The 12,566-nt window shown below is 31.4% G+C and overlaps 1 protein-coding gene across 2 annotated transcripts in view; it reads left to right on the top strand.

The window, feature by feature from the left end:
* The first annotated feature begins 1,564 nt into the window (after window positions 1-1,564).
* LOC130898439 (uncharacterized protein DDB_G0283697) overlaps window positions 1,565-12,566 on the top strand; it is a 39,690-nt gene continuing 28,688 nt past the window's right edge. Inside the window, exon 1 of one of the 2 annotated variants that reach the window (XM_057807769.1) lies at window positions 1,565-2,001. The gene's annotated coding sequence lies outside the window, so the exon portion shown is untranslated. The remainder of the gene's footprint in view (window positions 2,002-12,566) is intronic. The other variant, XM_057807761.1, reaches the window with a different exon arrangement.

Here is a 12,566-nt window from a genome sequence, read left to right as displayed (position 1 = left end):
GAAAATATGAATAATGTCTTTGACACGACAGTACAATGATATGACAGATGATTGACAATTTTTCATCAAGCATATGTTTTTCATCAATATATGAGCAAGTTTTGAAGCCTCACATTTCCAATACAATGACAGCAACCAACGTCCTGATTTTTTTCAAGATCCATAACATAGAATAACAGCTAAATATTCCAATTATTTTGGTATGAGTGATTTTTTAAGCAAGCATATGGTTTTCATCAATATTCGAACAAGTTTGAAGCTTCATATTTCCAATACTGCAGGTTTTTATGTATTTCGTACTCTGGTATTTTCAAGTACAGCCCTGCTTCCATTCTGAATAGTTATTACCGAAAAAAAGCAAAAAATAAAACTAGAATTTACCCAAAAATCTTTATTTTACTACAAATTCAAAATTAGAAAATATCAAAAACATATACAACTATTATATGTTATTATTTGTTTAACGCATTTTATATTATTTATGTGTAATAAATATATTTGCTAATATTTTTCCATTACTTCAAAACTAAGAGAATGATTGTGTGGTTAATGACGACGTAAATATTTTAAGTCGATAGTCCAATAACTGCATTGGGATCATTAATAAGAATATTGCCGAGTAAATGTGCTGGTAATTCAATAAAATCTGACGAATCCCGTCTTAGAAAGTAGTCAAACTGTTGATTGCACTATATTAACATAGCATGGGTCATTACGTGAGTCGTTAAGGAAAAACTATATCCACGCCTTCACCAATAAACTAAATATCTCGATATATACGTAAAAATTAAAAATAAAATGACTCGGAGAGTAGCATAGAAGCAGACAATAGTCTTAATCCTTAATAATCTGTTTATTCGTCCCCATCTCCTAGAAAATTGCAGAAATACCGTTTTATTTACTTCGACATAAGAGAAAAAATCACTCTGTGTAATAGAGAAGTATAAAATAAAAAAATTCATTTCACATATAAATTTTTTTGTCGGATATAAGAAACGAAAAGTAATATGAAATTCTCCATTTCATTCTTTTCTTCATTTCGCTTCGTTGTATAAGTGAATCGCAATCTTGAAACACAGTTTTGATTTGATTTCGAGGTACCTAAACCCTTCAAAACCTTTTCAAACTTCCTGATAATGTATTTATTTTTATTGGTAATATTCTATTTTGATTGAAAAACCTCACTTTAGCACTTTAATTTCTACGTGGAAATGATTTTTTTTATAAATACATAATATTAAGGCTTAAATTAACATATCATATGTTTATGATTGATTTTACTTTGAAGCGAATTCAACTAATTCAACTGCCTATTGAAAGAAAACAATGCTTGAAAATTCAACAATTTTTTAATGCCTTCTAGTTGTTACTCTGCTTGACTGTATCCTATTACACGTTCATGTAGAATATCTGTCAATTTTGTCTGTTATTTATTTTCGATATTCATTCAAATAAACTGTTAAATCATAAAAATGTCATGTTTCCCAGACTTTTTTTGTTTTCCTATATAACATCAATTTGTGACACCTTGTAGATGCATAAGGTGAATGCGCGGACTCTTGCCACTTCTTAAACACATTTAGAAAGTGCTTCTTCAGTGCCGCTCGTTTTTCGAGCCAGCAGAATTAAGACTGCATTGTATTGTTTGTTGTCTTTGATCAATTGTTGTCCATACTCTGGTGATGTCGCTACCAGGGATCGTGCTTACGAGTGTTCTTCAGGACTAATTTACATTACATTTTATCGAGCTATTTATTCTTTAAAATAAATCGTGCTAAGAACTCTTTGATAATTTGTGGTACTTATTCGGTATATTCCGAAATTAGTAAAATTATATTTAAACTAGCCATCATCCATCAAAGAACTTGCTATATATATATTAATGCTTCATATAATTATTTAGTGGTGATTCCGTCTAAGAATTTCTACACGAAAGTTAGTGTGAATTTCTCGAGAGTGTCATGTGTTACTTTGGAAAAGTTGTGTTCTAGATAAACTCGAGTAAGTTTTTGTGATAGATAATAATTTCTTACAAAATATTAATTTCCATTTTCATTTATTTGAGGTATAACATTTTCAATTTTATTTTAGAGAGCCAAAATATATCACTATTACAGTAGCATGTCATTTTTAGTACCAAAATATCTAAAATTATTGTTCTTAATTTTTATTACCCATCCAAAGTTCCAGCATGGTTGGTCTGTGGTCAGTGTTGCCAGAGCTAGTACAATTGTACAATTTTAGTACATTTTAGTGTATTTTATACGCTAGTACATTTTTCCTTTTTTCTAATACATTTTCCCTGCGTTCGCAAATATAAAGTTATTTATATTTTCGTTTAATAAAATAAACTAGAAATTGTAACAATAAGAAAACAGAGCCAAGTTTATTTATATTTATATCGTGAGATTTTTGTACTGCATTGCTAATTATATCGGTAAACTTTATATAAATTTTTCATCCTCAAAATAATAATTGACACAGTCTATAACATTTTTGGAAAAAAAAAATTTAATTTAAACTTATGTTTATACATCTTTCTATAATTTTATTAAATTTGTTTGAAGTTGGTACAATCTAGTACATTTTCTAGTTCAATTTTTACATTCAGCTTTTAAATTGTGGCAACACTGTCTGTGGTTTCAGCAATACTTAGTACAATGCAGTGGCTCCCAATAAGTTTTCCATGTTTATCTCTTGTAGGAATTGAATATGAGAAATTAAAGCATCTTTGTGATTATAATACAAACAAAAGTTGCATAATAATTATTTGACGATGTGTTTTTGCTAAAGGGCGCTTCCAAATACAGTACCGAACGTTCTATTATCTCATCACTGATATTACAAATGTCTCTTATACCAGCCAAACATTCAAATAACCATTAATATATATGTAAATACGTATTAATTGAATCATCTTGTACTGTTTGACACAATTTTGCATATAATTTGTAAAAACGTGTATCACTTTTTGTTAATTTTGACATATATCGAAAAGCTAACCTTCGAGATCTCTTTGTTTTTTGAAAATAGCATGGCTGCGTTGACAACAGTGTCCTGTAACCAGCCTTTTACTTATTGTTTTCGAAATTGTTAGACTTCCAAATAATTGGAATGCATTAATTTGGCAATGTTTTAGTTGAATTCAAAGTTTTGCGATTGATGTCCTTCGACTATTTCAGCTCTGTAGGCATGCCAATCAAATCTTACACATATTTTTCGCTTCCTACTGTTTACTTTTGTTTATGTGTAGGCTATAGCTTTGCAACGTTTTTTATTTATGATATTCTTAGAGTTACAGATCAAAGAAAGTGCAGTAGAGTTTTCAACAGCACCAATCATACTCTGCTGGTAGTAATACTAGATTAAAAAGGTAGATACTTACTCTGCTTTAGTGCCTTACTTTAATTGAATTCTGTACAGTCTACAATATTTCGAGTTGACTTTTAACCCATATATTGTTTTTCTAAATGAGGTCATAGCGTTATGTTGTCGCTCTACTCAATAAATTCTTCCTCCAAGCTCTGTCTCTGTTTTGAAATTTTGAAATTTGAAAAATGAAAATTTGAGAACGACGTGATTTTGTATAAGTACATATCCAACATTGGACATACTGTATCTATCCACAATAACAAAATATTTATGTTTTGCAATCTTTGATTATTACATAAACACTAAAGAATAAAATAGACAGTTACCAAATAGCTATAAACATGGAAAAGTCTAGGTGTTAAATTTTTTATTGAATTATTATAATTGAGTTTTTATATTGGAATATTGGATAACGTTTTTACTAATTAAAATTCCGATGAAAGTTAATATAGCTTTTTAATTGTACCAGGAAAATTATTTTTCAAACAAATTTCAAAAGTTGTCGATATATCAAAAATTGGTAGGGAACACTTATTGGACTGAAAATAAACCTTTGTCATTACAGAAGGTCTCTATTAATATGAATAAAAAGCGATAGTAATAAACCACCAAGAAAAGATCGAGAAATCCAATGAGAGTTACAGGATTATGATAATGAAGACAACAAGATGGATATTGGAAATAAAATTCAGTGGAAATCCACAAAGTAAATACAAACGGTTGAGTTCAAACGGAAAATCAAAGAATCAAAAAGTATTTTATACTACGTTAGAGTACTAAGGTCAAAACAAGTAGTTAATAGCAAGTCTTGACAAAAATATTAATAGAGACTAAGAGAAACAGTCAAATTTTCTATTAGGTGCATTGAAATCCAAATACAATGGAAACGAGATGCAAAAGGGTTTTACAATAAGAGGTGTTATTTTGAACAGCCCGCTATTTCGGTAAATGTCACTTTTGAAGCTGTCATTTTTTGACATTTGATAAGTAGAAACTATGCCAATTATGAAAATGGAACGATACACGCTTCAACAACGCATTGACATTATTAAAATTCACTATAAAATGGTGAAAGTTTGGCAGAGACGGTTCGTAAAACTAAAACATTTTTGAGTCGATGTGAAGCACCTTCTCGGACCGCAATACAGAAATTGGTGGAAAAATTTGAGCTGTTGGGACAAGTTAGTGATGTGAAGAATAAAACCCGTGCACGTCGCTCAAGAACAACTGAGAATATTGCTGCTGAAGCCCAAAGTGTTGAAGAAAACCCAGGTTTGTCCATTCCTCGTCGTTCTTTGGAATTAGCCATTCCACAAACGTCATTACACCGTATTTTGCATAACGACTTGGGTCTTAAGGCCTATAAAGTTCATTTAACACAAGAACCGATCATCAACATCGTCGTGTCTTTGCTGATTGGGTCCTTGAAATGCATGAAAATGATCCTGAATTTCATCGAAAAATCATCTTAACTGATGAGGCCCATTTCCACCTTGGTGGTTACGTCAATAAACAAAATTGTCGAATCTGGGGCTCGGAAAACCCAAGAGTTATTGTTGAAAATCCTCTCCATCGTCAACGCGCGACTGTTTGGTGCGGTTTATGGTCTGGCGGTGTCATTGGACCTTACTTTTTCGAAAATGAGGCTGAAGCAACAGTTACGATGAATGGATTGCGCTATCGAGAGATGATTAATGATTTTTTATGGCCGGAATTGGATGGTATTGATTTGGACAACGTTTACTTTCAACAAGACGGCGCTACGTGCCACACAAGCAACGAAACCATCGATCTTTTACGGGAAAAATTTCCGGACCGTGTTATCTGAAGAGGTGATCACAATTGGCCACCGAGATCTTGTGATTTAACACCTTGCGACTTTTTCCTTTGGGGCCACGTGAAAGATAAGATCTACGCCAACAGTCCAGCATCGATTCAAGACCTCAAAGATGGAATTCGTGAGGCTATCGAGGACATAGGGCAGCCGCTTTGCAATTTGGTTACGGAAAATTTCATGAAAAGGATATGGTCCTGTAAGCGCAGTCGTGGCGGCCATTTGGCTGATGTTGTGTTCCATTATAAACGGCATACCTTCCTCCGACCATTTATCCATGGTATATTTCTTTGAATACCAAAATAACACCTCTTGTTGGAAAACCCGCTATATATGCGTGAACATAATATACGGTTAATTAAACATTGATGATTAGGATTTATGATGAAACTTTCTAGTCATTTGGAAAGACCTTGTCACGTTAACATAAAACATAACTGATGAATTGTATGTTAAACAAACAAAAAATAGAATTTCCACTATGAATACAATGTAGTATTTATATCGAAAATTTCGATCTCAAGATCAATGCATATGTGCTACGCACTGAGCCGTACAGATTAACTTGAGATTTCAAAAGGGAATGAATAATTTAATGAATGAATATGATGAAATAGTCTACCTCATTTTATCCTATTATTTGTAAATAATAAAGTGAAAATTTGAATAAAAAACGGGAAAAGTAGTAACACTATTTTACAAAATTTAACTTTTTGTATGTTGACGTTGATAATGTCCGCTGATGACTTGTTTTTATCAAATATATTCTCAACATTCTTTGACCAGCTCGAGTTACTTTGTTTTTGATTTTTATCATTTAAACGTATATATTAAGTAGTTCAAAGAGACGTTGTTTAAACAATCCAAATCATGCAAGATATTGGAAATGTTATAATAGAGTGAACAATACCTATTTTGAGTATTTTAGGATGCTCTTGGATAAAAATAAGTGTTTGTTAATCGTGTGTGGAATATTTAATTTTATGGAAAGTTGGTAAAAGAAAAGCTTTTAAATTTGGAACACCGACTATTTGGTTAGAACCACGAAATCATCTCGAAGAATGTTATTTTTGTAGCGTGAACGTAAACAGTTTAAACAATTGGTAGTTTAAGTACTAGTTGTGTTCAGTGCTTACTCATCAGTGCCTAAAAATAATTCTGAAACCTTGGAACAAGACATTGAAGGACCAAGCTCATTTTGAGGGTACATCAAATGAGCCAAAATGCTTTTTCCAAGATGAGTCCTAAATAAGCTTCAGAATTGTTAGCATCAAGTTACCTTTTGTTCAGACATTAAGAATTAATGAAATCTACCATAAGTTGCAAATTTGTGTCGATTTAAAAATGGTGAAGATTCTTTTCGGCGAACATAGTGGTTACACTACATTTCCCTGTTTTACATATCTTTGGGACAATAGAATAAACTAGAGTACATTGGGTAAGAAGAAATTGGCCCTTAAGAGAAAATATGTAGCTCGGAAAAAGAAATATTTAGACGGGAACTGCTTTGCTATCACAAATTACCCTAGCTCATTATAAGAAAAATATCGGTAAATTCTATGACTGAGTTAGAACTAAAGGCTTGGACAGCTTTCGTCTCTGTAATGCAGAATTTTCTTGGAAATAATAAATCGGAGAATTAGTTTGATTTGTAGAAAATATTCTACTACAATTAAGAAATATGCAATTAGAGCATCAAACTTTACTTCTTCTATAATTACCTGTACAGGTTTCCGGAAAATTTACAATTGAATGATTAATTCTTCTAATGATATTTTTAAAAATAGCAAGTTTCTTCGTAACATATGTACTGTAAACTAGTGTAATTCTTGGTACTTCAAAGTAACTTTACTGCCAATAATTTAGCAGTTATTTAAACAATTTGGGATTCTCATGATGCCATAATAACAAAATATAGATTTGCAAAAGAACAACTGAACAGAGTATTGTACATATTCATATTTTGTTATCGTCATCAGAGTTGTTCTAATATTGTTTTGCAAGTTTTAGTGTGTAATACCATTTAAAATTCAAATCACACAATTTATGTAATGTTTGCGACAAGGAAATCTATATTTGGACTGCGACAGTTAATTGTAATCGAACACATTTAGCCAAAAATGTACATACCGTTAAAAAAATATATGTCGCACCCACTAAACGTTAGCGATTAAATTTAAATAGTAAAATTATATGATTGATTGGACAGTTGGGCTAAACATGAACAGCATAGAAAAACCGACACAGAAAGCGCCATCTATTTAAAAGGAAGATAAATAGAGCAAGTCCAGCCATTTTGTAGGTAGGTACTCGGGACTAGGTACTAAGACTGTTTCAGACCAACATAAAAGGCCAAAGTATAGAAATATAATAGAAAACTCAACAACAGAGGTCTACGAGTTATATGCCAAACAGGATAAGTAATGAAGGCCTTTAGAACATAACTAAAGAAGAGAAAATAGATGTAACGATTATGAAGCCAAAATGGAGATGGATAGGTCATACAGTACGGAAATTGCATCACACATAACCTAAAAAGGCTACATAAATAGCCAAAAACAGAAGGAAATGGAGAGCCGTTGTCAACAAAATTGGATGGAACCCACAAAACGATACAGAGGATAGCGGTTTAATATTTTTTTACAGCTCTTAAAACACCGACAGATACTCTATAAATATTTAGCCAGTTTCTGTACTGAGAAGGAACAGTAACAAGAAAAGTGTACTTTCGGATGTAAAAAAAAAGGTTTTTCCATTTTATACACATCTGGAAAACTTTTTGGTAAAATTAATGCGAATCAAAATCATCTTCAACCAAAAATTTGGTGATTTCACTTCAACAAATTTTACTTAGTCTTATTCCTCACCGTTCTCTACTGCTGGAGAAATATGTTTAATACCCTTTATACCTTATGATTGAAAACGAAATACTTTGATTTTGGAACAGACAAACGTAGGCCAGGGCTACATATGGAGAGTACGATGATATAATTTAATGAATTTTTGGCCGGAAAGTCGGTATCAACAGTATTGTGAGATGGAGTGTTAACGCGTGTTAAAGATTCGATTTGTGGTGGATAAATTTCAATATCTATCTTCTTGTATCTAATTTATATATTTATATTTTGATAAAATCGAAAATACTCTTCAGAACAACAGTGAGATTAGGTAAATCAGTAATTGTATCAAATATTCTTCTTTTTACTAAATTGTTTTCATTTTTCGAATATTTTCTTTTTTTGAAACCTTTCTTCCCATCTAGTCTTCTTTTTTGGCTTCGTTTTATTCTAATTATCTCTTGTGTTTATAAATGTTTCTATTTTTTTTGTATCTAATATTTCTTTTTATGATTTTTTTCCAATATATTCTCAGTTTTCCAAAAGTGTGATTCTTTGTATAATACATTTTTATCTTTTTCCTTATATTCTTTTTCTTGGGCTATTTTTTTTTCGATTCGACTGTTTTTATGTTTAATAAAATTCTGTTTTCTCAAATAATCTCCTTTTCATGAAATTTTCTAACTTCATCAAACTTTTTTTCTTTTTTTTCCCATTTGCTTCTTTTTCGAATTATTCTTTTTCTTTTCACTTACATACATACAGAAAATAGTCGTCAAATTATGCGTGAGGTTGCAAATCAAAACTACAATCAGAAATTACATCCTTTATTGTTTCTATCAACTCAACTATTTAACAGTCTTTTTCCAAATTTTTTATGAACGTACTGATCTTAACGATTGTTTTTCTGTACAATTTCTATTGTACGTATCTTGATAGAATACAAGGTCGTTAGAATGGGATACTTTTATCAAGACAACAAGAAGTAAGGTTATTTGATGGTAATATGTTCACTAAATAGCCTTTAGAAATAATATTTTGTTAAAAGAATTTATATTTGTACCGGGTTGATCACTATAATTTGATTCGTTCTTAATTTTAAATCTAATAAAGATACAATAAAATATTTCCTACAACTATTGTTTGCTTCTGAATGGAAATTTTTATAGGAAAGACAATTAAATGCTACTTCATTTTTCAAATAGCACGTATTTTCTAATTTTGGCTAGTTAGCTTTTTCTGATTCGATGCATAGTCGATCTGTATTTAGAACTACGATATTTCAAATTTTAGACCAACTCATTACTTCGTTGGTAATTATATGGCACAATTTTGATATCCAATAAAATTATTCATCAAATAATGAATAAATAAATAACCATAAAAGCAACATAAAAAGAGAACATACATTTTTCAGTTGAAATCCATGTTATACGAGGATGGTCCCAGAAGTACCGGTAGTTGCTTGAAAAATACCACTGTATTAGAAAGTACACAATCTGTACAGCTTATTTTTCAAGTTTGAAGACACCACGTTGTTAAGTATTTGTTTGGCAGCCATCAGTGAATTTGTAAACATGGAAAAATTTGGTAATCGTTATGTAATTCAACACTTTAATTTGAAAGGCATTAGCCCAACCAGTATAAAAGGTGAAGTAGATTCTATTCTGGGTGAGACTTCTCCTTCATTATGAACAGTGAGATATTTGGTAGCAGAGTTCAAACGACGCCGTACGACCTGAGAGAGACCAGCATCGCGGTGGTCGACCAAATGATGTGACGTTTCCAAAAATGTTACTGGGTGATCATTGACTGAAAGTGCACAAGCTAGCAGACGTAGTAGGTATTTCAAAAAGTGCGGTACATCGCATATTAACTGAAAATTGGGACATGAGAAAGCTGTGCGTAAGATAGGTGCCGTGTTTGCTCACAATGGAACATAAACAGCGTCGTGAAGATGTTGCCATCGAGTTTTTGGCAATGTTTCACAGAAATAAAGTCGAATTCACACCCGAAACAAAAGAACAATCAAAACAATAGACTGAAAAGGGAGAACCGGCTCCAAAGAAGGCGAAGACTGTTACACCTGCAGCCAAGGTCATGGCGTCGGTTTTTTGGGATGCGCGTGACGGAATTTTCATTGCCTATCTTGAAAAAGGAGAAACTGTCAGCGTCGAGTATTATGTGAATTTATTGCAACGTTTGAGCGAAGAAATCAAGCACAAACAACCTCATTTGACTGAGAAGGAAGTGTTGTTTGTTGTTTCATCAAGACTATGCACTAGCTCACACATCCGTTATTGCATCGGCCAAAATTAATTAATCAAAGTGAATTGCTACCTCAGGCATCCTCTTCGCCAGATTTAACCCCCAAGGAATATTTTATGTTCCCAGATTTGAAAAAATGATTCGGTGGTCAAAGTTTTTCTAAAAATTAAGAGGTAATGTCGGTGGTTAATGACTATTTTCTGGAGCTTGACGATTCTTATTGTAAAAAGGGTATCGAACTTCTTAAACATCGCTGGGAAAAGTTTAAGGAGCTAAAAGGAGATTACGTTGAAAAATAAATGTATTTTTTCCAAATTTTTTGTGTTTTTGTTGTTATTTTTATTATTAATTATTGTTAAGTGGCATCTATTGTTACATATTTTTTCAGAATACATCCACATATTTTTTTTGTTGTTCGAAACTCTGTAATTCTCAAAATAAAAGAGATATATGCAAATATCCAAGGTAGATACAGCTACTAAAAAATAATGAAATATATAATCAAATGAGATTGTGTACAATATGTTATCCACCCTGTAATTTAGTTCATTTTGTTCAAAATTTGTATAAAACATTTTTATGTATTACTATTTGCGTCAATTGAAATTGTGAAACCACATACAACAGAATTAAAAAGTAAACTATTGAAAATTTGTCATAAAACAATAATCTAATTTCATTGTAAACCTAATAATTTAAAAGGTGTGGTAATCTGCTCAAAAATGCTGTATGTCAGAAGGTACCTTGATAATTATAGTGACACCATTAAATTCAATTTAAATAGATATTAAAACTTAAGTAATAGAAAGTTTTTTGCGTAATAGTTATGTTGGTATTTGTATAAATATATCATAGTTCATAAATGCAACTGTTATCAGTCCTTGTCCAAATTTGTCGAGCAACCAAATAATATACGAAAATAGCTTTTTGGATAAAACACATGTATTACAATCAAACATTTCAATTATATTACATGGAGCTTAGAGAAAGAGAATTTTCATCCTATTGGTTGCGGTACTACCAGATACGACGCTGATCTCCATCCATAACAAAAAATCCTAGGAGAAGCCCTTGGAGTATGCCTCCCTCCTACCTTTCTCTGGCCATAATTACTATAATTACTGTTCCATGACTGCCATAGAATATTCTTGATTGAAATTAGTTGTTTATAGATATAAATGTGAAATATTTTCAGTGCATTCAACACTGCTCATTGTTTTTATAGAAATTTTGATATTTACTTACATATACTAGAAATTATCACAATAGATATATGTAACGAACAATTCTAAGAAAGCTTAAAAACTTATCGGATCGTCTAACAGGAAATACTTCCGGTAAGGAAGATATTCGTGGTTTCCGAATAGAAATTGATGAATTAATATGCAGAAATGATAAATAAACAATGTACATTGTTTATAAGTACCACATGTAACTTACTGAAAACAGTCAGACACATAAAATATGTCTGGCTGTATAATAAAGTGAAATTTACTGATAAATTACTCTTGAGTTTATAAGTGGGTATATCTGCTAAGCATCAAAAATATTTAGAAATGTAATGTAATGAATGTCTTGTAACTTTCAATTCATTTTCCCGATTAACAGATTTTTGCAAGGAGAATGACTCAAACAATCCTGTTTGGGCATCAAAAATATTCAGAAACGTGAAGTAATCAGTGTTTTATAATCTTAAATTTATTCTCCCGATTTACAGATGTTCGTTTTAATAAAACGGAAGATGCAAATCTGGATTTTACCGAATTTTTTTGTTAAATTTGAATTTGATAGAGTTTCAATTATCCCTTCTTTAGAGTTGTTGTTAGTTGTTGAATTTTGTGCCAACAATGTTTTTAATTTATTATTATGGGTAGGGTTCACGCCAGCATGGCGACATGGCGCCAAATCATCAAGAAATGTCGCCAAAATCATACACATCGACGACAAATTTGTCGCCCAAAATATTTTTAAAAAAACCTATGTTTTATATTTACTGTGCCGTTTTTGCATAAAAGAATTTATATATGCCGTAAAAATATGTATAAAAGTGTGCTACCACGTTATATTTTTGGACCACTAAATCATAACTTAAGTGGTCCTTTTGGACCACTAAATTTTCATTGCTGGTGTGAACCCTAATTATGGGTTTTCCTCAGGTTTTATCGTTATTTGTGTACTCTTTTGTTTTGCTCTTCATAATTTACCCACATAAATCCACATATTTTATTTAGTAACACGATTCGCCGGAACTATAG

The sequence above is a fragment of the Diorhabda carinulata genome, chromosome 1 (assembly GCF_026250575.1).
Source record: "Diorhabda carinulata isolate Delta chromosome 1, icDioCari1.1, whole genome shotgun sequence".
In the NCBI taxonomy this organism is placed as follows: Eukaryota; Metazoa; Arthropoda; class Insecta; order Coleoptera; family Chrysomelidae; genus Diorhabda; species Diorhabda carinulata.
Note: the sequence above shows the minus strand (reverse complement) of the source record. Positions and strands in the feature narration are given on the sequence as shown.